Consider the following 27,928-nt stretch of genomic DNA (forward strand, 5'->3'; position numbering starts at 1 on the left):
GAAGGAAAGCACAAAGGCACCAACCTCGCCTAGTAAAACTTATGTGTCAGTAAAATGATGAAGCTTTTACCGTGTAATATCTGAGGCGTCTTCTCTCGTGGATGCCTCCTGGAACAGATAAAGACGGTTTCAGATCACAAATTCAGTGAGACTTTACAGTAAATACAGGAAAATACATTAACAGTTGCAGATAATTGATTATGTCTCATTATTTCTAACTGACAGTATGCATAAAAAGTAGCAATGCAGGCACAGAGTGACAACTATTGAACTAGATGAAAAAAAGGACAATTAGTTACAAACTATGGAGGGCAACCACTTAATTCAACATGTAAACATCACTACAGATATTCAGATTTAAGTTATGACATGTTCGATATTCCTGGCATCATTGGCAATGATGTGGCGAAATTCTGCACGACCCACTGAAGTGTCAGAAAATCGATGCTGTCGATGTCCTCCCCAATGGCTGTTTCCAGCTCAGCAATGGTTTCGGGATTATTGCTGTACATCTCGTCTTTAATGTTGTCCCACAGAAAGGAGTCACATGTGTTCAGATCCGAGAATATGGCAGCCAATCGAGGCCCATGCCAGTGGCCTCTAGATACCCCAGAACCAGAATGCGGTCCCCAAAGAGCTCCTTCAGGACATCAAACACTCTCCTGCTTCGATGGGATCGAGCTCCATCTTGCACGAACCACATCTCGTTGAAATTAGGGTCACTTTGAATAATGGGGATGAAATCATCTTCCAAAACCTTCACGTATCATTCGGTAGTCACGTGCCATCAAGGAATATCGGACCAATTATTCCCCGACTGGACATTGCTCAACACACAGTCACCTGATGAGGGTGAAGAGATTTCTTGATTGCGAAATGTGCCAATTTTGCTTATTGATGAACCCATCCAAATAAAAGTGGACTTCGTCTAAACCAATTCCCATCGTACCCCCCCCCCCCTCACTCTCTCTCTCTCTCTCAATTTTACTTAATGTATCAATACTGTAGTGTTTCAAGAATTTCCGCGTAAATTCTAGAACCACTCGGCCTTCTGCCGTCTCGAACACACGATATTTTAAATGTAAGTGTGAGGGAGCCTATCTACTGTGTGTCGCCTGTCTGTGTGTGCAGATCCGAAGTGTGTAGTAAGAAGACTGTGGACACGGTGGTCGAACGGCACCGACAAGTGTTTGCCGGCCCGTGCCATGGAAGTCTAATGAAAGAACACGGCAGACTCGAGGAACTTGTGTGTTATTCCGTGCTGTTTTATAACTTTGACTATTGTAGTGAAAAAAAAAAAAAAAAAAAAAAAAAAGAACAGTTGAAATTTTGTTAATTAATGCTCGTCTTGGACTTGAAAGGGATAAGACGTGTATTCAGATTCAGGATGAGAATGGACTTGGGTTTTAAGTCAACTTTGTCTTATGTGTAAATGCACTTTGTTTCTAGCCTTTGGATACACGAGGAGACTTACTTGACAGTGTTTGTTTATGTTGAGAATGAGATTTGTAAGAGTTTGATGTTTAAATATACATCGTTAAGCAAAGAAAAAGAAACTGCGTACATCTGCTTAATTTTATAAGTAGAAAGAGTACTGAGAAATTCCTGTTCCCAACAAATATACTCTGGAGAAGAAGAAAAAAGGAGGTTGCAGCAGCAACCTAACCAGCAAGGAAACTCGGCCGACAATCTCAAGTAAGTCGTATTGTCAAAGAAGTGGGAGTTTACAAACATACTTCACCACTTTAAATTGTTCAAAGCGTTTGACTACTACTACTACTACCACCACCACCACTAACAGTAACAACAACTATTTGGCAGCTGGTAAAAACTTCCTGTTCAAAACATATTATTATATTTTATTATAAATTCATTCGGTGTTTTAAATTCATTTTGCGGCGATCAAACCACCCCGTCTATTGGTAGTTTCACTCATGGTAGAACTCCGACAAACACAAGGAAAGTAAGAACATGTTTCTTCCCCTATCCCTCAAAACTTGCGCGAGCGCGCGCACACACACACACACACACACACACACACACACACACACACACTCTATATGTGTGTGTGTGGATTTTTGTAAACATGTTCCACACACAGCCTGAACCCATTTTTGTTCTCTTTACAAATAGATGCCCTCTTAGCGGAGAGTTTTAGTTCAATTTCTCGTCCATTTCTTGCAGCAAAGAATCACTGCTGCAATGTTTTGGAAGTCATAATGAGCCTTTCTGATTTCCTTGGACAGACTTCAATAACTGTGACATCTGTGCATATTCTGTTACTCATTTGCCTATTGGGACCAAAGCAGCACAGTAACAGAAATTTGCAAACTTTCCTTCTAAAGTTTTGTCTTATCACCAGCCTTTCTCCCCCCCCCCCCCCCTTCAAAGAAAACTGTGGCAGGGTGTATATATGGACAAGGAAAAAAAAATTCCCGGATTTTTCCTGGATTTCTCGGTTGAAAATACACTTCCTCCCGGGTGAAAATATACTTCTTCCCAGGTGAAAATACACTTTTACAGTGCTGAGGAAAACCATACCTTCACTTAACACGGAAAAACTTATCAATTCTTTGAATGTATAAGGTTTTATACACTGACGTAGAATTCCCGGCACTTTAGAAATCGAACATAGGGGGGGGAGTTACTTTCCGAAGCATTGAAATTGAGATTGCGACGCGTTTTTGTAAGCTAGTCATAGCTCATGTCACATGATCTCGCCAGCTGATGACAGCACAAGACACGTGATGTAGTCAGCCAATAGCAATATCACTCTTAAGTAGAGCGAACGCACAAATAAGAAAAGTTATATATATATATATATATATTAAAAAAAAAAAAAAAAAAAAAAAAAAAAAAAAAAAAAAAAAAAAAAAAAAATGAACCCTTTCAGATATAATATCGGTCCCGAACATTAATAGGTTGCGGAAGCAGCTAAGCTTCCACATATAACTATCTTCTTTGCGCGTTTTACACTTTAAGATACATCACACAAATGCGCCACTAAAATTTTTTAAAAACGAAGTAAATGTCTGATCTTCTGGGCTTGAAATTCTCCTAGATGGTCGTCCTCAAAGAGTTGATTTTTAAATGAGAGTGAAACGCTCTGTGATTTAAGAAATTCAGCATACATTCTCACACATAGTTCATCTTGGGTAAAAGGAAATTTACTTTGAAAGTAACGCTTTTCAAACCACCATTTGCAACCTGACCTGTTAGAAGTTGGTTCGCTTCAGCAGTTGCCAGAGAGCGCCAAGTAACAGGCGTCACCGCGCTTGCGCAGCTACGATGACGCACGAAGCCCACATGTTCGTACGTGTAAAACATTAAAAGATCTTGCATTACGTCATAAAAGAAACAAGGCATCAGAGGATACTTCAAGAGTATTGGAATTTCGTGAACCATACTAAAATGCATAATTCAGCTTAAAGTGCACATTCGTATGTCGATTTGGATGTAATTTTTCTTTGACTACCAGTACTGTATTATCTCGTGTTTGGTTGTTTGTTACGGGATAATGCCATACGAGCTAGAAGGTGGAAAACGTGCACTTGAAATGCAGAGAACAGTTCAAACTAGCCAACCGTGTGAAATTAAACGCCTCATTTCAAATTAATTGACTGCCTCGGCGCAAAAGATTAATAAAAGCCAAATCTCTTTAGCAAACCGACAAAGATAACTTCATTGTTCTGCAAGGCGATTAATGCTTGACTGTCAGAAATGTGGAAATAAAACCTGAAACTAATAACATATTTTAAGACTTCCGTAATTATGCGAATGTATTTTAATTCATTTGATACCTCCCGGCCACAGAAATCCGCTTTGTTTTCATTTAATATGAGAGCAATAAATGAAGAGGAAACAGCAAAATCACTAAACATAAACACGGGCTATGTGGCGACTCCCCACTACAACTCAGACGGCTGTGTGGATCAGCCCCAGATCTCCAATATTTCCAAACTGGGGCAATATTAGATAGTGGCGCCCAGCTACACGTCTGTAGCCATAAGCTGGAGAAAGTACTTCTCTTACGCGACTCAACTGCTCAAACGAATCCAATGTAAACAGCTGTCACGTCACGCTCATCGGAGGCAATTTCTTGTTAGGAAGCATTGCATAGTCTTCCAAAAGCCTTCGACACACTTCACTGTTGGAAAATGCTTGTATGGGCACTGTGTTTTACTGTTGTATATGGCGTATTTCCTTTGCAACTTCAGTTTTATTTTCGTTTTTTTTCCTCTCATTCACGTTTTGTTGATTCCTTATTATTCTGCAGAAGTGGGATGAAGTCACACCATTTGTTAGAGTATTGGTTCTTACTAGTCAAAATCACAAAAATTTAACTGAAAACTAAAACAATGAAAAATTCCCGGAATTCTAAAAAATTCCCGGGTTTTGCCCGGTTTTGTCCCGAATGAAGAAATTCCCAGGTTTTTCCCGGATCTCCCGGGTCGTATACACCCTGTGTGGTGACTCCACTAGCTGAGATAGACACACAGATTATTCTCAACCTGGCTGCTGGGATAACCTGTGCAATATACAGGGTGAGCAGAAAAAAAATCTTTACACTTTCAAAAACTCATACAAATGAAACAGTACATATTGTTTGCTTCAAATCTTAAAATGTTAATGTCATACTTCTGGAAGATTTTTTAACGTACGGGCGCAATTCCCTTGTTGCAGTCTGCTGCCACAGAGTGCTCGTGTAGAAAAGGCTACTACACTACAACAGAAGAGCTTTTGTATCCTTCCATTAGCAGAAAGTGGATCAGAAAGTTGATCAGTAACTGTTGTTCGACAAGCATTTCGCACAATCTTTCACCGAGAGCTGTCCAGCAGAGTTTCCATTTATGACTGGTGCATACAGTCTGAAGAGAAGGACAGCATTTGAACAGGCAAAAGTCCTGGTCAGCCTCCAGTGTCAGAGACAAATGTTGATCGCATTCGAGCAGTATTCTAACTAAGCCCACAGAAATTGACACATCGAGTGAATCGTGAACTTCAGATCCCACAAACATACATTTCCTGAATCCAGTATAAACGCATACGGGTGACACTCTAAAGGCTGCAGCTAGTCCAAGCACTCACACCGAAATGTTGGCAAGGATGGATAATAACGAAATGTCAGAGGTTAATGTTTAGTGACGAAGCAACTTTGACTCTAATGATGAAATCTGGCATACGTTAATTTCTGGGGAACAGAAAACCCACATTTTTCCACTGAAGATGAACGAGATTCGCCACAGGTCACTGTGTTCTGTGCATTGCTGAGGGAGAAGATTGACAGTCCTTTATTTTTTGTGGAGGAAACCATCATAGGCATTTGCTACAAGGGTAATCCCAAAAGTAAGGTCTCTCATATTTTTATAAGTACGTAGACCTGTTTATTTCTACAATGGTTTACATCAGTTTACAGCTTGAACATTTAGCTATTTTTTGACATAATCACCATTTCTGTCGATGCATTTACGTAGACGCTGTGGCAGTTTTTGTATGCCCTTGTCATACCAGCTCGCCGCCACGCTGTTCAGAAAGTAATGAACCTCTTTTTTCAACTCGTCGTTGGAGCTGAATCGCTTTCCGGTCAAATGTTGTTTTAACCTAGGGAACTGGGCGCCAAGTCAGGACTATAGAGTGGGTGGGTGATTATGTTACACCGACAATGTTGCAGGGGAGCAACGGTTTGCCGAGCGATGTGTGGGCGAGCGTCGTCTTGGAGAATGTGTACGCCCTTGCTCCACATTCCCTTCTCCAGTTCTGAATTGCCCATTTGAGTTTTTTCCGAGTCTCTCAGTACCTGTCAGCATTAATTGTGGTCCCAGCGATTCAGCTCCGACGACAAGGTGAAAGAAGAGGTTTATAACTTTCCGAACAGCATGGTGGCGAGCTGGTACGACATGGGCATACAAAAACTGCCAGTGTCTACAAAAATGCATCGACAGAAATGGTGGTTATGTCGAAAAATAGCTAAATGTTCGAGCTGTAAACTGATGTAAACCATTGTAGAAATAAACAGGTCTACGTACTTATAAAAATATAGGAGACCTTACTTTTGGGATTACTCTCGTACTTTGAAAAACTAACTTTGCAGCTTCTGCCACAACTGCAAGAAAAATCCGACATCCTCATCTTACAACAATATGGTGCACCTCCTCACTTCCACTTGGCTGTATGAGAACAAGTAAACACACATGGTGCCTGCACCATGGGTTGACCATGCCAAGTGCTGATGACAACGTGTTGCAAAATGGTTCAAATGGCTTTGAGCACTATGGGACTTAACATCTATGGTCATCAGTCCCCTAGAACTTAGAACTACTTAAACCTAACTAACCTAAGGACATCACACAACACCCAGTCATCACGAGGCAGAGAAAATCCCTAACCCCGCCGGGAATCGAACCAGGGAACCCGGGCGCGGGAAGCGAGAACGCTACCGCACGACCACGAGCTGCGGACCAACGTGTTGCAGATGGCTACCGTGATCACCAGATGTACCCCTTGTGATTTTTGTACTGTGTATGTCCCAGCAATGCCACAATCTTTGCCACAGCTGCAGCATAGAAACAAAGTAGCTGGTCACCGTAACCTGTAAAAAGCTTCCCTACTGACAGGAAAGGTGCTCGTTTTGAGCAGCCACTCACTTGGACGATGGCATATCTGGATACGATTTGAAGTAAAATGAAATGTGAGTCATGTAACATGGTAACAAATTTCCACTGATCCAGGATCATGATGACCCTGTGCCCACTGAAAATGTAATGGGTGATGCCATTGGATCAAAATGGGAACACATAGTGATTGTCAGCTGAGACCCTCACTTTCAACTATGAGAGCTAAACAGGGTGCTCTGAAACACCTGCATCTATATCAGAACTGCATTCTATCTTCAGATCTGCCACACTTCACCACCTATCCTGCTTAACAAAGAGGCCAAGTCTCAGTCTCGGACATCCACATTCTGTGATGAAGTGTGGACACCCAACAACTTATCGCCTAATCATTCTCACAGTTTCACCATTCTTCAACTAATTCCCAACGATGCGGACCACAGTGGCACTTTAACAACTGACTGACTTCTTGATTTCTGACATGCACATTCCAAAGTGGTGGGTTATATTGATCCGACATTCTGACTTTATTAAAGTTGTTTATGTATGTGAATCTCCACATCTGTGGCCCGTACTGTCACCAGAATTATTCCCCCATCAGTCTCTGCGCCAGTTATATACGATCCTTAGCGCACTATGTGCCTTCAACATCACCAGGCGCTGAAGGCTCCAGCTTCTAAGGTTTGCTAAGAGGAGACCTTTTTCAGGGATATTGATATACAGCCACTGATGCAAACAATGAGACCAACACAGGTTGTTTCTGGCCAACAGACAACTAGTTTGTGCCACAGAGTGATAATCGTGTAGTAGTACTGGTCTCCTGGATCTTCTTTTCTTCTAAGGAAATTACTTTGTCTCAACTGCCAAATATATTTTTTACATGTCTAGTTCTGTAGGACCAAATTGAGGGCAAATCTCCAAGGTGATGGAACGTGTCAGTACATGAAATTACAACGTAAAAGTAATAACAAACAAAATAAAATGTTTATGAACCCAAAAAAGACAAGCCATAAGTTTACGTAAACGAAAACAACAATATAACACAGGAATTTTTCAAGGAACTCCTTGAAAGAATAGAAGAATTGACCCACGAGGAAACATTCTAGTTTCGATTTGAAAGCATATGGATTACTGCTAAGATTTTTGAATTCTTGCAGAAGATTATTGAAAATGGATGCCACAGTATACTGCACATCTTTCTGCACAAGAGTCAAGGAGGTGTGATCCAAATGCAGATTGGATTTCTGCCTAGTATTAACCAAGTGAAAGCTGCTAATTATTGGGAATAAGCTGATATTGTTAACAAGAAATGACAGTAAAGAATACATATACTGGGACACCAGTGTCAGAATATCCAGACTAATGAACAGAAGTCGACAAGAGATTTGCGAACTTATGCCACTTATTGCTCGAATTGCCTGTTTCTGAGCCAAAAATATCCTTTGGCAACAGGAAGAGTTACCCCAAAGTATAATACCACATGTCATAAGTGAATGAAAATAAGAAAAGTAGACTACTTTGCTGGTCAAACTATAATATACTTCAGATATTGTTTGAATAGTAAAAATGGCATCATGAAGTCTTTGAACAAGATCGGGAATGTGGACTTTCCACAACAGTTTATTATCTGTCTGAACACCTAGAAATTTGAACTGTTCAGTTTCTCTTATCACATCCCCATTCTGTGAAATTAAAATGTCAGGTTTTGTTGAATTGTGCACTAGAAACTATAAAAACTGAGTCTTACTGTGATTTAGCATTAGTTTCTTTTCCACAAGCCATGAACTTACATCACGAACTGCAGTATTTGAAACAGTCCCAATGTTATGCCTAGCATTCAAAACCTTTAGTTTAACTCCGTAAGTACCTCACAGAGAAAAGAAAATATAGCATTTTCAGTTATTAAACCACTTCTAAAACCAAATTGTACATTTGATAGCAATATATGTGAAATAAAATGATCAATTATCCTTAGATAAACAGCCTATTCAATAACTTTAGCAAACACTGATAGCATAAAAATTTGTCTACAACTGTCTACATTATTCCTTTCTCCCTTTTTATGAAGTGGCTTTACTACTGAGTACTTTAACTGTCCAGGAAAGTGACCATTCTTAATGGAAACATTATAAATGTGGCTCAGTACAGGGCTAATATGTGAGAGTCCACACTGTTCATGCCAAATTGTGATGTTTAACATATTCGTTCAAGTTTCGGGTGCGGGTTGGTCCATTCTGGGTACATTGTGTGCATCTTGCAAGCTGTTATATACCCCTTTAGTGTTGACATTTGAAAAAATGCATCAGGTTCACTATGTATGGCTTTAACCTAAAGTTAACAAACTTTACTATGTTCAAACAATGACAAAATGAATTAAGTCAACAACATGAGCCTTGCATTCTCGTCAAGACCACTAGATATTCTTTTCACAACATTCTTTATATCTGTTACTCCTTCCCACTTACGTTTCTTATTGATTTCTTTAAGGCAATTATCATTAAATAATTGCAAGAAACAACTGAGGGTGGTGTTTAGTTCTATTTTATTGATGGTTCTCCAAGTAGTTCAGTGTGACAGGTTCTGATTTAACAGGAATTCCTGCAGTTCAGGACAGGTTCTTTATGTAAAACAATGACACCTTCTCAAGTGTTCCCTCTTCTCTTGTAGTACTGAAAAAGATATTCCGAGGAGGAGTAATAAGTTTTGCAGTTATAAACCGGTTTCTTCTGGGCAGAGGGTTTTGGTTGGCTATCAAAAGCATCCTCTCCCCCCCCCCCCCCCCTTTCTTTTGACTGGGTGCTCTCTGACAACACCTATCCAATCAGGAATGTTATGGACTTACAGATCATCATCATCATCATCATCATCATCATCTACTAATGACCTGCAAAGGAAGCACAAATTAACTCAGGCTCTGCCCTAATACCTGTGCGAGCTTCGTGCGGCAGGTGCCACAGAGGTTGCCCAAAAACCACTTTTTTGCCTTGACAGCCACCCAACCTATCATCATGTTAAGGTTGCAGGTCCCAGTGTGAACCATTTTGGACAGTAATAAAAAAAATTCCCACTTGTCAGTTACACAATGTTCCACAGCTTTGCACAGTTGATACCAAAGCATGCCCAAAGCTTACGGTTATGGAGGACTAGAGACTCATCGGTCCACAGCTTCGGAACATGACATGCTTGCCATTTGAAACTACCCAGGAGACATGTGTAGCTTATCAAATACTGTAACAATGAAAATAATCAATTTTTGACGATATAATGTAATCAGATAGATAAAAAATCTACTCACCAAGCAGTGACAGGGGAACATACATTTAAAAGGTATTATAGTTTGCAAGCTTTCAGAGCCAGTGGCTCCTTCATCTGGCAGAAGGGTTGAAAGGGAAGGAAGAGGGGTGAAAGAAAACGACTGGTGAGGTTTACGGAAAGGGGTAAAGCTTGAAAAAGTCACCCAGAAACCCGTGTCAGTGGAGACTTAATGGACAGGATGACGTCTCATCCCTTCCGGTAAATCTCCCCTGACCTGGGGTTTTCGGAGACTGTACCGAACTCTACCCCTTTTTTCTGAACCTCTCCAGCCCTTTTCCTTCACTCCTGTTCCTTCCCCTTCAACTCTTCTGCCAGATGAAGGAGCGACTGGCTCTGAAAGCCGGCACATGTAAAACACTTTCCTATACGTGTTTTCTCGTGCCACTGCTTTGTGAGTAGATTTTTTATCTATCCAGTTACACTATATATTAGCAAAAGCTACGCACATAATAAACATCACCTCCCGCAACTGCAATTATACTGGAATTCTGACACAGATGTGAAAACTTACCTCATTCTCACTTGAATCCACTCCTACATATAAGTCTGGCTCCTCTTTAATGAACCCATTGCACCCTGACACTGGTAACAGATCTTCATGAACCTGGAACAAGGTAAATAATTACTGTTAATTGAAGCTATAAGCCCAAGTCCCCAAGTCCCATTAGGCTCTCAGGGGAGAAAAAGTTGCTTTCATTTTATCAGAAGTGGTAGCAAAAAATAAAAGTGTATTTCCTGCATTATTAAAATATTGTTACATAGGAAAATTCTGCATCTTCATTGGTGAGCAGCCAGTTCCTTTGACTAAAATCTCTGTAATTCTCTTAAGACATTGTCACGTGGAATATGAAAGAATGTGCACACGGGGTGGAATATTCTGTTATCTCACTATACGAAATATCATGACACGAAGAAGAAACACATTAAGTCCTGTCAGATTCTAGAAATTATAACGAAATGTGAACAAAAATTATCAACAACATTCTCTATGTCACAGACTTAAAAAGACAGAAAAAAAACTGATGCCACATTGTAACAAAGTTTACTCAAACTACAAAGTGAAATTTGTTAGTCTTCAAACAGCAACTACGCAAATATGTGGTTTCATGGGACAGGACGTAAAAAATGTGGAAAGCAAACACATTCCTTTGTCAAAATTTGACAAGACAAAATTATAGGTACGGATACCTGTGGTTAAACATGCCACCACACCCTTAATCGTAAAAACACAGAACAGGAATTTTAAACATCCACAAATATTTCACTCAGCAAATGTTCGTGTGCTCGTCCATCAGACATCCAGAAATGAAAACCATTCGAGATTAACGTGGACGATGTGGAGAAAAACAAGATCAAATACAAACGTTAATGCCTTTTGTGACCTGTGCAGTCATACGATATTAAGTCGACAATATAATTTTGTATGACAGGAAATTAAATATTTTTGTCTGTTTCCATTTGACACATTAACCACTTCTGTATCAACAGATGTCTCCAAAATCTTCAAGACATTCTCTGTGAATCTTTAAGAATTGTTGATGAACATAGCTATTTCATTCTTGCCCATGTTTGGAAGAAAAATCTATGTGGTTAGTGCATCAAATGTAGTTACCGTCTGCCTTTGGAGAGCGTTGTGGTCACAGCTACCACAGGCAATCACATCCGGTCTGAGTGTTTCTAAGCAATTGCGAAACATTCTGGATTTATGTCAGCTTTCATGTCTACATTTACACCTGCAAATACAGTCTGATGACGGCAGACTGAACCTGCGCCACTGCTACTTAAAACAACTGCCTCTGTGTCTCCATACGCACCGTAATTTCTCTCATCTCGTCTTCTTCATCCTTAAGTGATATGTACATCACTGGCAGTACAATCAATCTGCAGTCAGTCACACATGCTGGTTCTCAAATTTTTTCAGTCGTATTTAGCACAAAGAACATCTTCCTCCCAGGTATTTCCATTCAAGTTTATGTCCGTAACACTCACAACCTGACGTTTTCCTTTAATCCAACCTGATAGGAATCCCTAACACTCGAGGGGACTCGAGAATGGATCACACGAGTGTTACGCACACGGTCTCCTTTATATACGGTGTTACACTTTCCTAGAACTCTTGCAGTAGACTCGAGTTGAGCATTTGCCTTCCTTGCAGCCACCCTGATGTGCACATTCCATTTCGTATTGTTTACGCCTAAATATTTGATCAAAAATACTTGTGTTAAGCAGTACACCACTAATATTGTCTTAAAATATTACAGGATTATTTTTCGTACTAATCTGCATCAACATACATTTTTCTACACATAGAGCAAACTGGCATTTATCACACCAAATAGAAATTGCATCCAAGTCGTCCCACATCCTCCCATAGTCACTCCGTGACGACGCTTTCCATAAACTAACGGTTACAGACTGTACCTCATGGGGACACACTCTTAGATTATGTTGTACTGAACTAAGCCTTAGGTCTCTTATTTGTAATTCATGTGAGGCTATTGTAATTTTGAACCACTAGCAGCTCATGCAGAAAAATGGCTTTATTTGCCATAGTTAACAAGGTAATTCATTCCTAGTGAATTGCATTGCAAAACTTTCTGAATGGCCCAATTTTAGAGACACCACAGCCCCTTCAAAATACTCTTTAGTGAAAAAAAGATTCAAGCACGGCACCAAAACAATGTGAATATAGCCTATAGCAATTTTTGAAACAGAAACAAACATTGTGACCTGTTTAGTTGGACGCGAGGCAGGAGCCACATTTCCCAAATGTGACAAAATAGATAACGCTCTGGCCTTGATTCCTGCTGCCACTGCAGCAGTACCATAACTACTGCAGACACTTACTGTTCTGAATCTAGCCGCTCACTCATAGAATCCAACTTGTCCTAAAGAGTGTGTGTGTGAGTGTGAGTGTGTGTGTGTGTGTGTGTGTGTGGCGCGAGGGGGGGGGGGGGCGTAAGGAGGGGTGGTGGTGTGGCATGTACGCACATTATGTGCGGGTTGACACATGAGGCCAGGTGCGGGCATGTGCACTGTTTAGGTACATGATGAAAGAACCCCCAGGATATTATAAGGTTAAAATTTATTAAAAACAAAAAATGAAACACCGATCCAACCATACGTGTTGGCAAAGACATTAATTATGAATGCGCGGTAAGGCATGGACAAATGAAGAAACATTCATTCATTTTTTGTACACGATTTTGTTCCTCACTCTCTTGTATGTAGAAGTTCTATTACAAAGTGCCATTCAGAGGACGATGGCCTCCAGGTGTTTTATATATCGTACATGTTTCAAAATAAGAAAAAAATTTGAGACCAGTATTAAGCATTTTTTATTCAAGTGAAGTGAAACCAAGTAAGAAGGATTTTCTTAATTATGAAATGCACTGCTGTACCTGGAGCCCGCTGCCTGCATCTACAATTGAAATGTAACAGAAGAAGTCCGACAGCCTAAAATTCGTACGAGCAATGATGCAATTGTATTATCCTTTTAAAATGTTTTTCATATGTATGTTTTTTTTAATAATTTTTGTTTATTTATTTTTTTAATACAACACAGCATGCGCGATTTATGAGTCGTTGGGCACTATGTGTGAGCAACTGGATTCAAAACAGTAATAGCCCTAAAGTAGTTCCTGTGTTGCGATAGTGGCAGCAGGAATCATGTCCTGGGCATTGAATATTTTAGCTAACAGTGCTACCCTGTCATTATCAACAAAAGTGTTCATTACTGTTGAAACGAGTCTTAGTGGCAGAAAAGATATAATTTAATAAACAATTTTATAGAATTATTAACTTCACAAATCTATCTCATTTGTAAATACATTTAACCACTGAGCAAGTTTCTAATATTCTGTTTCAAAATAGGAAAGGACAGTTTCTAACTGATCTTGCAAACTATCCCTGTAATACCTCTACCATTGTACACTCCAAACAATAACTGCAAGAAAATTGTAACACAATACCTGAAGAGTTACATTCTAGGCAACATTTTATTACAAAAACAATGCTTTGACACATTTATGAACCATCTCTTGCTACATGTAATAATTTACATTACGAAGTTTTATATAATGGAGCATATTCAGTTTGCTATTCACTTACAACTTACACAAGCCAAAAATATCCTCGCTGCAAACTGGACACTGACTGATCGAACAGTCTACGGGTATACTGCCATTAGATAGTGTCCAACGGGAACAATATTTCGGTGGTCAGCCACGTCACCGTCGTCAAGTCCGCTGACAAACTGATCTCCTGAGCGTGCTCTGTCCACAGTCCACCGAGACTTTATGGATTCCCTCAAGTTCACACAGATGGAGTACTAACCCCTTATGTGGGTAAATGTACTCATTATATCTGCAGCTCTGTGGATTTTGTAGAACACCGGAAACACTTTAGTGTGAAAGACTTGGTGAGTTTTGATGTTTCATCATTCACTAAGGTACCTCTACGAGAGTCACTGGAGTTTCATAAAAAGACCATCGACCATTTCAGCAGTGTCCTGACCTCCACATACTTTTTTGTTTAAAGAACGATACTAATAGAACAAACAGAAGGAGTTGCAATGGGCAGCCTACTCTCAACTGTGGCCACAGATTTGTATATGGAGTAGTTCCAAGAGGAAGCCCTGGCATCATCCAAACGGAAACCCATGGTTTTTTTTTTTTTTTTTTTTTTTTTTTTTTTTTTTTTTTTCCCCCCCCCCCCCCCTCCCTATTATGTTGATGACACGTTTGTCATATGACCCCCACAGAAGGGCAAACTGCTCGACTGCTTTGCGCATTTAAACTCTACACAACCCAACATCAAATTCGCTACAGAGACCGAAGCACACGGAAGATTACCATTCCTGGACATCGTGGTCAAGTGAAGAGTTGATGGCAACCTGGGACATGGTATACATTAGAAGAAAATGCATACTGACCTGCACTTCTATGCAGAGAAATGGGGTACTAAAAACACAAGTCACAGGGTGCAAATCATTTCAGATGCAGAGAGTCTACCCCAGGAGATGGAACACCTCAGAACTGTATTCCGAAAGAAAACGGGTACCCAGAGTGGCAGATCAGGCACAGTTTCTGCCCCACCACAGCAGTACAACCTGTGGAGAGGGAAGCAGTCGTGGAGGAAGAGGCAGCTACTCACTGCCTTTATACCATACACAGGTGCATTATCAGGAAAAAACGGACACATTTTGAAGAAGCACAGAGTAAAAACTGTCTTTTCCCACACAATAAAACACGAGCATTATTGGGAAGCGTCAAAGGTGATCTCAGTTTGCAGAAGGCCGGCGTGTACCAGATTCCCAGACAATGTGGAAAGACATACTGGACAGACAGTGTGCATCGTCTGACAATGTTCCCAAAAACACTACAGGCACACTAAAAGGATGTACGTCAATGAGTCAGCAGCCACGGAGTACCGTTTGTCCGACAACACAGGACAGAGTACGAACAAAACAGGATCTCGGCACAGACTTCCAAATACTGGGACAGCATCGTTTGAGAGGCTGCAGAAATTCGCACCATTATGATCTCGTCAACAGAGATTGTGGCTACAATCTTACCGAGGCTCGGGAAGCAGCACTAGTTTAATTAAGAAGGCTCGTGGTAAGCAAAACAATGTGTCAACCAGGGCAGACAGAGATTTCCGATGGCCGAAACATCGTGCCAGTCGGGTACTGTGAACCGGCAGTTCACCTGTGGCCTCTTCAATTGACAACACACCAGGAGAGACTGATTGGCACTGGATGTCTACTTACCATCTTACCATTTCTTTCAGAGGTGAAATGTAATTATACAGCTGCACATCACACTGCACGTGATATATATTGGTGATTGTGTAGTAATTCAAAACACGAAAAAAAGTAAGTAGATGGTGTTGAACAAAGTGCACTTAATTAGTATATCTACTATATCAGCTTTGTCATATATATATATTATTCAAAGAAAAAAATTACACTAAGGTTACTGCAATTTAAGGTAGTCTCCTGGACAATTCAAAATGCGGGGCACGGTTCTTACTAGGATACGTGATCGCCACGGACAGCAATGCAACATCCTCCCATGCCGATCACAGAGTTGGTAAGGAGTTCTTGTGGTAGGGCTTCCCATTCCTCCACCAGCACAGCTGGATGGCCAATGGTACACGCAGATACGCTATAACACGTCTCCCCGACATGTCCCACAGTTACTCAGAGAGATTTAAGTCTGAGGAACAGACAGCCCAGTCCATTCACCAAATACCCTCTCATACCGAGAGCTTCCTCACCTGTGCTGCTCGGTGAGGTCACACAATGTCTTCCATAAAAATAAAGTCAGGGCCGAATGCCCCCTGAACTGACATACATGGGAAAGGAGTACAGTGTTGTAACAGTGTTAACAGTGACTGTATTGTGTTCGAACATATAGAGGTCAGTATGCCCGTGTGACATACTGTTTTCCCACACAGCACTTTGACCACACAGCCAATAGTGTTTGACAATGTTCCTACACATTCCCATCTTTCACCACACGATAGTACGTTCGGGATCACTACTAGGACTGAATCTGCTCTAACCCAAGAAGAGCACATGACCCCACTCCCCACTGATGAAGTCTCAATGCTCTTGGCACCATTGCAAGAGTGCCACAAATGTGTACGTGTCAACAGAACACAACATAAGTGACTGTTGGGCAAAGACACCACCCGTGCAATCACCGTGTCACTGTGGGGTGTGAAACTACGTGCCTTGCCGTCCTGTTAAATGTGGTTCCAACTACACCTGCTGTTTGATGTGACACTCTTCTTGCTTGCTGCACAATGCGGTGGTCAATTCCTACCGTAGTTGACTGTGGTTGACCACTCCTTTTGAGTAACTGTCGTCTGCAATGCTGCCCCTGTATGTGAAACAACACTCTGAGCAATACTGAACTCCCGGGCTACGCTTGTCACACTTCGTCCTTCTGCCAGTTTGCTGATGACTCTTTCCCATGTGAAGTCATCCAAATGTTGTCTCCCGACCCTGTTGAAATGAACACCACCACGGTGCAATGAAACTCTCTGCCAATTGACACATACTGCCTTATGTGGCAGGGCCAGTCGCATTTGGCATTAAAGTCACACTGACCTTATGTCATGTGACGTCCTGTTTTGCGTGTATGGATGGGAAACCTCTGGCAACATTCACCTGTACTCCCCCCCCCCCCCACACAGAGTTAATACCAGGTGGTTACACTTAAAGTGCAGCTACTCAGTGATGTCCAGTGTGGACTGTGACTACACTACTGACCATTAAAATTGCTATACCATGAAGATGACGTGCTACAGACGCAAAATTTAACCGACAGGAAGAAGATGATTACCTTTTCAGAGTATTCACACGAGGTTGGCACCAGTAGCGACACCTACAATGTGCTGACACGAGGTAAGTTTCCAACCAATTTCTCATACACAAAACAGCAGTTGACCAGCGTTGCCTGGCGAAACATTGTCGTGATGCCTCGTATAAGGAGGAGAAATGTGTACCATCGCGTTTCCGACTTTGATAAAGGTCGGATTGTAGCCTATCGCGATTGTGGTTTATCGTATCGCAACATTGCTGCTCACGTCGATCGAGATCCAATGACTGTTAGCAGAATATGGAATCGGTGGGTTCAGGAGGGTAATACGGAATGCCACGCTGGATCCCAACGGCCTCGTATCACTAGCAATCGAGATGACAGGCATCTTATCCGCACGGCTGTAACGGATCATGCAGCCACGTCTCGATCCCCGAGTCAACAGATGGGGACGTTTGGAAGACGACAACCATCTGCACCAACAGTTCGACGACGTTTGCAGCAGCACGGACTAACAGTTCGGAGACCACGGCTGCGGTTACCCTTGACACTGCATCACAGACAGGAGCGCCTGCGATGGTGTACTCGACAATGAACCTGGGTGCACAAATGGCAAAACGTCATGTAGCGTAACAGGGTGTTAACTGTTAATATTCATACCAGCTAAAGATGGTCGTGGTAGCTGATATACATTCATTAGTGTATAAAAAAGGAGCAGATACTGTGTGTCGCAGTCTCTGTTTGTATAGAGGGCAGCAGCGAGTCGTCAGCAGATGAGCACCACTCACTCACTGCACAGTGATATAGATATGCTTTGACACTTCAAGTTTGAAGTTCATCGTGTCATGGATGGCTCTGAGTTAAGAGGGCCACCAACAATGTCAACAGGGACCCAATACAGATTAATCACTTCGCCAAAGAACACGACAAATATTCCACAATTCGAATCAAGAACAGCTGCCAACATAAGTAACTTAGAAGAAGATATCCTCCGAGTAGTGAACCAACTTAAATCACTTAATAAAAGCAAGTCTTCTGATCCAGACAGTATTTCAAATGCGTTCCTTTCAGAGTACGCTGATGCAATAGCTACATACTTAATAATCATATACAACCGCTTGCTTGACAAAAGATCTGTACACAAAGGCTGGAAAGTTGCACAGGTCACACCAATACTTAAGAATGGCAGTAGGAATAATCCACTTTATTACAGCCCCATATCATTAATGTCGATATGCAGCAGGAGTCTGTAACATATATTGTGTTCAAACATTATGAATTAGCTCGAAGAAAACAGTCTATTGACACACAGTCAATACGGTTTTAGAAAACATATTTCTGTGAAAGACAATTAGCTCTTTTTTCGCACAAAGTGTTGAGTGCTAGTGACAAGGGATTTCAAATTGATCCCATATTTTTAGATATCCCAAAAGTTTTTGACACTGTACCTTACAATCAGCTTGTACTCAAATTGCATGCTTATGGAATATCTTATCAGTTGCGTTACTGTATTTGTAATTTTCTGTCACATAGATCATAGTCTGTAATAACTGATGGAAAGGCTTTGAGTAAAACAGAAGTGATTTCAGGCAATCCTGAAGGTACTGTTATAGGCCCTCCGCTGTTACTTTTCTATATAAACAACTTAGGAACATACTGAGCAGCAGTCTTAGGTTGTTTGCAGATGATGCTGTCATGTATCATGTAGTACAGTCATCAGAAGATTCCAATAGCAAAACAATTTAGAAAATGTGTCAGTATGATGCGAAAATTGGCAACTGACTCTAAATGATGAAAAGTGTGAGGTGATTCACACGAGTGCTAAAAGGAATCCGTTAAACTTCAGTTACACGATAAATCAGTCAAATCTAAAGGCCAGAAATTCAACTAAACACCTAGTAATCAACAATTAAGAACAGCTTAAATTGGAAAGAACCTGTAGAAAATATTGTGGGGAAGGCAAACCAAAGACTGTGTTCATTGGCAGAATGCTTATAAGATGCAACACGTCTACTAAAGAGACTGCCTACACTGTGCTTGCCTGCCCTCTTTTGGAGTAGTGCCACATAGTGTGGAGTCCTTACCAGATAGGATTAACAGAGAACATCGAGGGAGTTCAAGGGAGAGCAGCTAATTTTGTATTATTAAGAAACAGGGGAGAGAATGTCAATGGCAAAACACAGGATTTGTGGGGGATATCATTAAAACAAAAGTGTTGTTCATTGCGGCAGAATATTCTCAGGAAATTTCAGACACCAACTTTCTCCACTGAATGCGAAAATATTTTGTTGACACCAACCTACTTAGGGACAAATGATCATCATAATAAAATAAGGAAAATTGGAGCTCGCAAAAAAGATGTAGGTGTTCATTTTTTCCATGTGCTGTTCAAGATTGCAATACTAGAGAATTACAGTAAAGGTAATTCGATGAACGCACTTCCAGGCACTTAAATGTGATTTGAAGAGTGCCGATGTAGATGTAAACATATGGAACTTTGCTATACGGCCTGCAGATGACATGTATAATATTATGTTGGGGGGTCACACATGTAATATTATGTTGGAGGTTTAGACAATTTCTAGTTGTAATCAAGAGGATTTGTCTTTGTGAGAGAGGAAGAACTTAAAATACATGTGGCGAGTAGTGATATACACTGAAGCACCAAGGAAACTGGTGTACGCACGCATATTCAAACACACAGATACGCAAACAGGTCTGTAAAGACAACAAGTGCGTGGTGCAGTTGCTAGATCGGTTACTGCTGCTACAGTGGCAGTTTAAGATTTAAGTGAGTTTGAACGTGGTGTTATAGTCGGCGTACGAGTTATGAGAGACAGCAGCTCCGAGTTAGAAATGAAGTGGGGATTTTCCCATACAACCATTTCACGAGCGTAACGTGAATATCAGGAAACCGGTCAATCATCAAATCTCTATGACATGACTGCAGCCAGAAAAAGATCCTGCAAGAACAGAATGACAATTGAAGAGAATCGTTCAATGTCACATACGTGCAACCCTTCCGCAAATTGCTGAAGATGTCAATGTTGGGCCCTCAACAAGTGTCACTGTGTGAACCATTCAGTAAAACATCATCAATCTGGGGTTTTGGAGCCGAAGGCCCACTGTTGTACCCTTGACGACTACACGACACAAAGCTTTACGCTTCGCCTGGGCCCGTCAATGCCAACATTGGACTGTCGATGACTGGAAACTTGTTGTCTGGCCAGACGAGTCTTGTTTAAAATTGTATCTAGCAGATTGACGTGTAAGGGTATGGAGACAACCTCACAAATCCGTGGACCCCATGTCAGCAGGCGACTGTTCGAGCTGGTGGAGGCTCTATTATGGTGTGGCGCGTGTGCAGTTGGAGCGATGTGGGACCCCTGATACACCTAGATACGACTGACAGGTGACACGTACATAAGCATCCTGTCTCGTTACCTGTGTCCATTCACATCAACTGCACATTCCAACAGACTTGGGCAATACTAGCAGGACAATACGACACCCCACATGTCGAGAATTGCTGGTCACCAAACTCCCCAGACATGAGCACTATTGATCATATCTGGAATGCCTTGCAACGTGCTGTTCAGAAGAGATCTCCACCCCTCTTTACTCTGATGGATTTATGGACAGCCCTACAGGATTCACGGTGTCAGTTCCCTCCAGCACTACTTCAGACATTAGTCGTGTCTACGCCACGTCACGTTGTGGCACCTTTGCGTGCTTGTGGGGGCCCTACAGGATATGAGGCAGGTGTAACAGTTTCTTTGGCTCTTCAGTGTAAATGGTGAGTAGCAACTACCCTTTTCATAATACTGTCATTATTCCATCCTGGATTGTCCATTGTTTGAAAAACAAAGAAGTGGAACTCAAAATTCATTTCCTAACTCAAAGAATAATCGTGATCTCATATTTCAGTATCATACTGCAAAGGGTCAAAGTCCAGGAGAAGAGACAGTTCGCACATGGCGGTGGGACAGAGTAAATGCACCACCAGAACAATTCGTAAGGGCAACTGTACTTAACCAAACATAATATAATGGATCTGACGTCACGAAATGTGTCACGCACAAGCAGCAGCTGAAGTACTTCACTATTTGGATTTATAACATTATACAACCAATGTGAGACCCAAGTTTCTCCTGGCAAATACATTTTTCAAATAACTTACGGGAATTCAGCCAGGTAATATTTACAGCGACCACCGATGTTTTGTCGACATGTGTCGACAGCCACTTACTATTTATTCAATGACCAGTATTACGAGCAGACAGATGGAGTTGCAATGGGTAGCCCGTTGTCTCCAGTGACTGCAAATTTGTTTATGGAAGACTTTGATGAACACACATTGGAGTCGGCGCATTTGAAACCCACCTGTTTCTTCAGATACATTGATGATACTTTTGTTGTTTGGCCTCATGGTAAGGAGAATTTGAATGCCTTTTTAGAACATCTGAATTCGATCCACCTGAACATTCGTTTTACGATGGAGGTGGAAGAGGATGGTAGCCTTCCGTTTCTTGACGTTTTGCTTAGGAGGAAGGTTGATGGATCATTGGGACATACAGTTTACCAGAAACATGATGTACATTCAGAGTCTGACCCAGTCCCGGAAAGTATCCTGTCACAAGTGGGGCACTTTTGGGGTTCTTCTGTGGGAGGTTCTGGGTTTGGGGGGATGAGAAAGTGACTCTCCAGCAGGGATACGACTTCCTCAAATCCTGCCCTGAAATGACATCCATCCTTCACGAAATTCTCCCCCCTCCACCAAGAGTGTCTTTCCGCCGTCCACCTAACCTTCATAACCTCTCGGTTCATCCCTATGAAATCCCCAAACCACCTTCCCTATCCTCTGGCTCCTACCCTTGTAACTGCCCCCGGTGCAAAACCTGTCCCGTGCACCCTCCCACCACCACCTACTCCAGTCCTGTAACCCGGAAGGTGTACACGATCAAAGGCAGAGCCACGTGTGAAAGCCCCCTCGTGATTTACCAACTGACCTGCCTACACTGTGACGCATTCTATGTGGGAATGACCAGCAACAAACTGTCCATTCGCATGAATGGACACAGGCAGACAGTGTTTGTTGGTAATGAGGATCACCCTGCGGCTAAACTTGCCTCGGTGCACGGCCAGCACATCTTGGCACAGTGTTACACCGTCCAGGTTATCTGGATACTTCCCACCAACACCAACCTATCTGAACTCCGGAGATGGGAACTTGCTCTTCAATATATCCTCTCTTCCCGTTACCCACCAGGCCTCAATCTCCGCTAATTTCAAGTTGCCGCCACTCATACCTCACCTGTCATTTAACATCATCTTTGCCTCTGCACTTCCGCCTCGACTGACATCTCTGCCCAAACTCTTTGTCTTTAAATATGTCTGCTTGTGTGTGTGTGTGTGTGTGTGTGTGTGTGTGTGTGTGTGTGTGTGTGTGTGTGTGTGTGTGTGTGTGTGTGTGGGCGCGAGCGCGCGCGCGAGTGTATACCCGTCCTTTTTACCCCCTCAGGTAAGTCTTTCCGCTCCCGGGATTGGAATGACTCCTTACCCTCTCCCTTAAAACCCACATCCTTTCGTCTTTCCCTCTCCTTCCCTCTTTCCTCATGAGGCAACAGTTCGTTGTGAAAGCTTGAATTTTGTGTGTAGGTTTGTGTTTGTTTGTGAGTCTATCGACCTGCCAGCACTTTTGTTTGGTAAGTCACATCATCTTTGTTTTTAGATATAAAATAGAATTAGTACTAGACAAAGATGCATCAGGAGGTATGAAACATGGAGACTGATACACAACCAATTAAAAGACGAGACAGTTATCAATGTAAATACAGAATACATAAGGAACTTAAGCAATATCAATAAGATAAATAGAAATAAATAAATGCAGGAAAATGGAGGTGTTTGAGGGAACCCACAGTCTGAGAGTGTGGTGGTATGCATTTTAACATTAACATTATAATCAAAGCAGTAGCTGTGTACCAGTTTTCATTAAATAAATGGGCAAAGTAAAATATGAACAGTATTTGATGAGACAACTACAAGGGGTGTTAAACATGTACAGTAATACAAGTACCAGTTAAAAGAAAGCCTTAACTATTGAAACTACAGTCTATGTGGAATACAAAGACAACTTCAACAAACAAAACAACTAATGAATACAGGAAAATGGGAATATGTAGGAAGAGAGAGTGTGGGAAGTTATGAACAACAAAGATGATTATACGAAGTTTAGAAGAGGGGAAGTGTTGAGCTGTGTCTGGTCATTTAGGATGACATCTGGACTGTGAGCAAGATGTTTGTTAATTTCCAGGACTTCCAGCAGGTTGAGTTTACGGCCTTTGTTTGCTAAGTGATGTACACGGGACACTGGCTGGTAGTTGAGACCCTCACTCAGTACATGCTCATCAAATGCAGAGTCTGAATTCTGTAACCTCCAGCTGTGTTATGTTCAGCCAGCCTAGTTGATATGTCTCTGCCTGACTGACCAATGTAAAATCTGTCACAATCAGAACAGTTGATTTTGTATTCCCCACTGTTGGCTAATAACTGGATCTTGTCTTTGCTATTAAAAACACACTGGGCTGTCGTGTTCCTGACATAGTAGGAAAGCCTATACTTGCAGGATTTCAGTGCTTCGGCTACAATCTGTGATACCTGACCTAGAAATGGTAGTGTACACCATTTCTTGCAGACAGTGGATGGGGAAGCAGGTGGGGCATAGAGAAGGACTATAATTTTCCATTTTTGTTTCCTGTGCAAGATGTGGTCAATAAGAACTGGATTGTAGCCATTGGTTGGGCAATAAATTTTATTGTATCTAACTCTGCTTTAAAAACAATCTATGTACATGGGGATGGATATGAGACGGTGTACCATTGAGTGGAAAGCTGCATGTTTGTGAGCTAAGGGGTGTTGTGAGCAAGAAGGTATTACTGTGTCTGTAGTAGTTGTTTTTCTGTAAATTTTGAAACAATGTGTGTGTGTGTACCGATGTCAATGGTGAGATCTAAGAAGTTTACGGATTTGTTGCCAATCTCCATAGTGAACTGGATATTTTTATGTTGACTGTTTAGGTTTTTCAAGAATGTGTTGAGTTGTCTTGTAGTACCAGTCCACATACACAGGACATCATCATCTACATATCTAAACCAGTACTTGATGTTTGCACTCAAAGGTTCTGTTTTTAGAAAATTTTGTTCAAAATGGTCCATAAATATTTCAGCCAACAGTGGACTAAGAGGGGAACCCATAGCTAGGCCCCATCTAGTTGTTTATAAAGAGTCCCTCAGAACTGGAAATAGTTCTGTGTGATGCATGTCTGTGTGGCCAGTCTCAAGTCATTCAATTCCACAGGATTGACATTAGACTTGTGCATCAGCTCTGTCAGAATATCAATGCATTCTACTACTGGTATGTTAGAAAACAAACTGCTGACATCAAAGGATACTAATTTATCACTGTGCGAGACAGATATACCTTTTAACTTGTTTACTAGGTCCACAGAGTTTGAAATACCATGCTTTGGTTTGAATTTAGTCTTGCTCTTAATTAGGACATCCAGTTTACTGGCTAGTTTGTAAGATGGAGCAGTGAATGATGATACAAATGGACGAATAGGAACATCTTGCTTATGCAGTTTAGGAAGCCCATACATTCTAGGAGGCACTGGGTTCATATTAGTTAACAGTTTTGCTTCAAATTCAGAGACTATGCTTTTTCTTGAAGTGATTGCATATTTAACATCCTCTTTGAACAATTTAGTAGGGTCTTTAGGAAGGATTTGGAAGCATGCGGTATTCAGGAAATCATTAACTTTATCCACATAATCACATTTGTTCAAAAGGACAATACTGTTGCCTTTATCAGATTTTGTTGCAACGATACCTTGGTGTCGTAATTTCTGTTTTAAGGACTTGACTGTGTGAAAGTCAATAGACTGTGGGATGTTACATACGAATTTGGTTTCGTTCTTTAGTGCATTGGCAACTATATATTTTGCAGTGGTGTCTTTCGTTAAGGCATATTCAATATCAACTTTCATAACACCCAGTTGTTTTTCTGATGGAGGGTGGGGAGGAGCATATTTAAAACCTTCCTCAAGCACTTTTTGTTCGTTCGGAGACAGAACCAAGTTCGATAAGTTAATTACGCGTTGTGAGAAAGTCTGTTTAAGTTTCAGGAACTGGCTTTAAATGATTAGTCTACGAATATACTACAACCCCCTACAAATCACTCACATAGGGATCGTAAGGATAAGATCAGAATAATTATTGTACAGACAGAGGCATTCAAACAATCATTCTTCCCGCACTCCATATGTGGATGGAATGTGAAGAGATCCTAATAACTGGTACAATGGGACATACCCTCCCTCGTGCACTAATACACGCATTGTGCTACTGTAGAATAAAATAACATCCAGATTTTTCGTCTAATCTGGGCTGGTGGCAAATGTCTGATGCAGTGTAGTGAGTAGAATATCGTCTTTACTTTTCCCTGGAACATACAATACAATCAGCGTATTCCTGATAATTCCAAAGATGCTGGAAAACTCTTCTAGGACTGCATAGCAGCATGTCTTTTGGCATTTCACAATGATTAGAGCAGAGTGCTCCAACAAGCATAAGACCTTTTCTCTTTAGCAAGTTCCCAATGACTACAGTGGGGCATCCCCACGAAGGCAATGTTTTGTGTCTCTAGCTACTGACCAATTTCATAGCTGGTGAAAAAGTTATTGGTTGTGATATTTCTTCCACTGCCTCTCAAATGGTCTGTCTCAATGTGAACAACTCTCTTAACCTGCTGGGTATCTCTGACGATGCCTACTTGACGTGTATACAGTTGTGCACTTACTACGTACTACAGCAGGCTATATTTCAACACCATATTTCCCTGGCTTTGATGATATATATAATTTGAAACCACACCATCCCTTAAATGTGCACATCTACTGTAATATTAGCACCTTGTATATTCGACGAAATACAAGATTCAACGAACATCTTTAATATGGCTTGTATAGTCTCTCCTGTATTTTGCAAGATTTGTTTTCTTGTCTTGTGAGTAGCTTTATCAAATTTCAGACATTGTAGAATATTCTCAAACCTGATTCTGCTTACGGTTGTTCAAAACAATGAAAGTCCATGTCCTGGGGACCAGATCCCATGAAGAGGCTTACCACCACCTTTCTGCAACCGTACACAATCAGAAGGCCAAGAAAAGTTACAAATTCATTGTTATCTATCTCTTGCCGTCTTTCAAGGTAAAATTGTTTGGTCTTCAGTTATTCTGCGTGATTATTAGTATTATCACACATAATTCTTCTAATCACTTCAGTAATGAAACATAAAAAAGAATTGTTTCTTGTAATTATTTCTCTTGCCTTAGAATACTTCCAGAGCACTGCTTCTTAACTTTTGGTTGAATTGTACTGCATATCATTTCACCATTTATGTTTGTAAGTTGCGTTTCTAAAATTGCAAACCAGTCACAATTATTTACAGTGCCAACAACATCATTCTTCTTCCTGTATTCCAATGTAGTCGCACTCTACAACACTTGCATTGCTCTGTAAAATTCCCGATCTTTTCTTTCTATATCTTCTGCAAATTGTTTATCAGTATAGCCTTCACCTTATCTAACAGGCACTTTTGTAAGGAGAATATATAGAAACTGTACATAAACAACAATAACAGCAGAATCGATAACATAAAATACACTAAGAAATAAAAATATTGGAATTCCTGGAAGAGGAATTATATGATCGAACCACATTAAATCATACATTTCAGTATTTAGGATGTATTTACTCACTTAGACATAAAAAGTTTATAGAAGAGTATGTGTCTAACATGAATATGTTATAAATGTCCGCCCCCGGTAGCTGAGTGGTCAGCGCGACAGACTGTCAATCCTAAGGGCCCTGGTTCGATTCCCGGCTGGGTCGGAGATTTTCTCCGCTCAGGGACTTGGTGTCATGTTGTCCTAATCATCATCATTACGTCCCCATCGACGCGCAAGTCGCCGAAGTGGCGTCAAATCGGAAGACTTGCACCAGGCGAACGGTCTACCCGACGGGAGGCCCTCGTCACACGACATTTCATTTCATTTCATGATATAAATAGAACTCAGTGTGTTAATTAACGATTTTTATTAACACTGGGTCCGAAAAGACCCCAAACAGGCACAAGGGTTAAAACAGTAACTTGACTGCAGTGATATCGAACCTTTGGAAAGAGAAATGTAGTCATCTTTCACATAATCATAGTCTACAAAACTATCTTGTGTATTAATATTATTTTCTTCACAATGCTTAAAATTACAATGATGTCAACATCTGCAGTCACCACAAAACACCAAAATTCTCAACCAACTGACGCCAATGCTGTGAACAAGGCAGGCAACGTCACTAATTGTTGTACTCAGTTGTTTGTTTGGTTGGGACTAAATCTAACAATCAACCACATTAGTGAGACAAGCAAAGAACTAACAGACCTTAACGTGCAGCAGCTACATACCTCTTTCTTAATGCTCTGCAGGTTACTTGTGGAATGCATGTCATCCGCAAATGCCTCACTCTGTAACAAGCAAATAAGAAAAAAAAACTAATTTTAGATGTTGTGATTCTGTAGGTAATAACAGGGTGATTCAAAATTCCTATTAGGGATT

At 41.1% G+C, this 27,928-nt stretch overlaps 1 long non-coding RNA gene across 1 annotated transcript; it reads right to left on the reverse strand.

Annotated features, from left to right (window-relative positions):
* Positions 1-27,840, reverse strand: LOC126427248 (uncharacterized). Its single transcript, XR_007576606.1, has 3 exons — positions 27,778-27,840; positions 10,438-10,530; positions 1-108 (listed from the first exon to the last, which is right to left on the reverse strand). It is a non-coding gene; the product is annotated as an uncharacterized LOC126427248 (long non-coding RNA).
* Positions 27,841-27,928: the final 88 nt, after the last annotated feature.

This window comes from Schistocerca serialis, chromosome 11 (assembly GCF_023864345.2).
Source record: "Schistocerca serialis cubense isolate TAMUIC-IGC-003099 chromosome 11, iqSchSeri2.2, whole genome shotgun sequence".
In the NCBI taxonomy this organism is placed as follows: Eukaryota; Metazoa; Arthropoda; class Insecta; order Orthoptera; family Acrididae; genus Schistocerca; species Schistocerca serialis.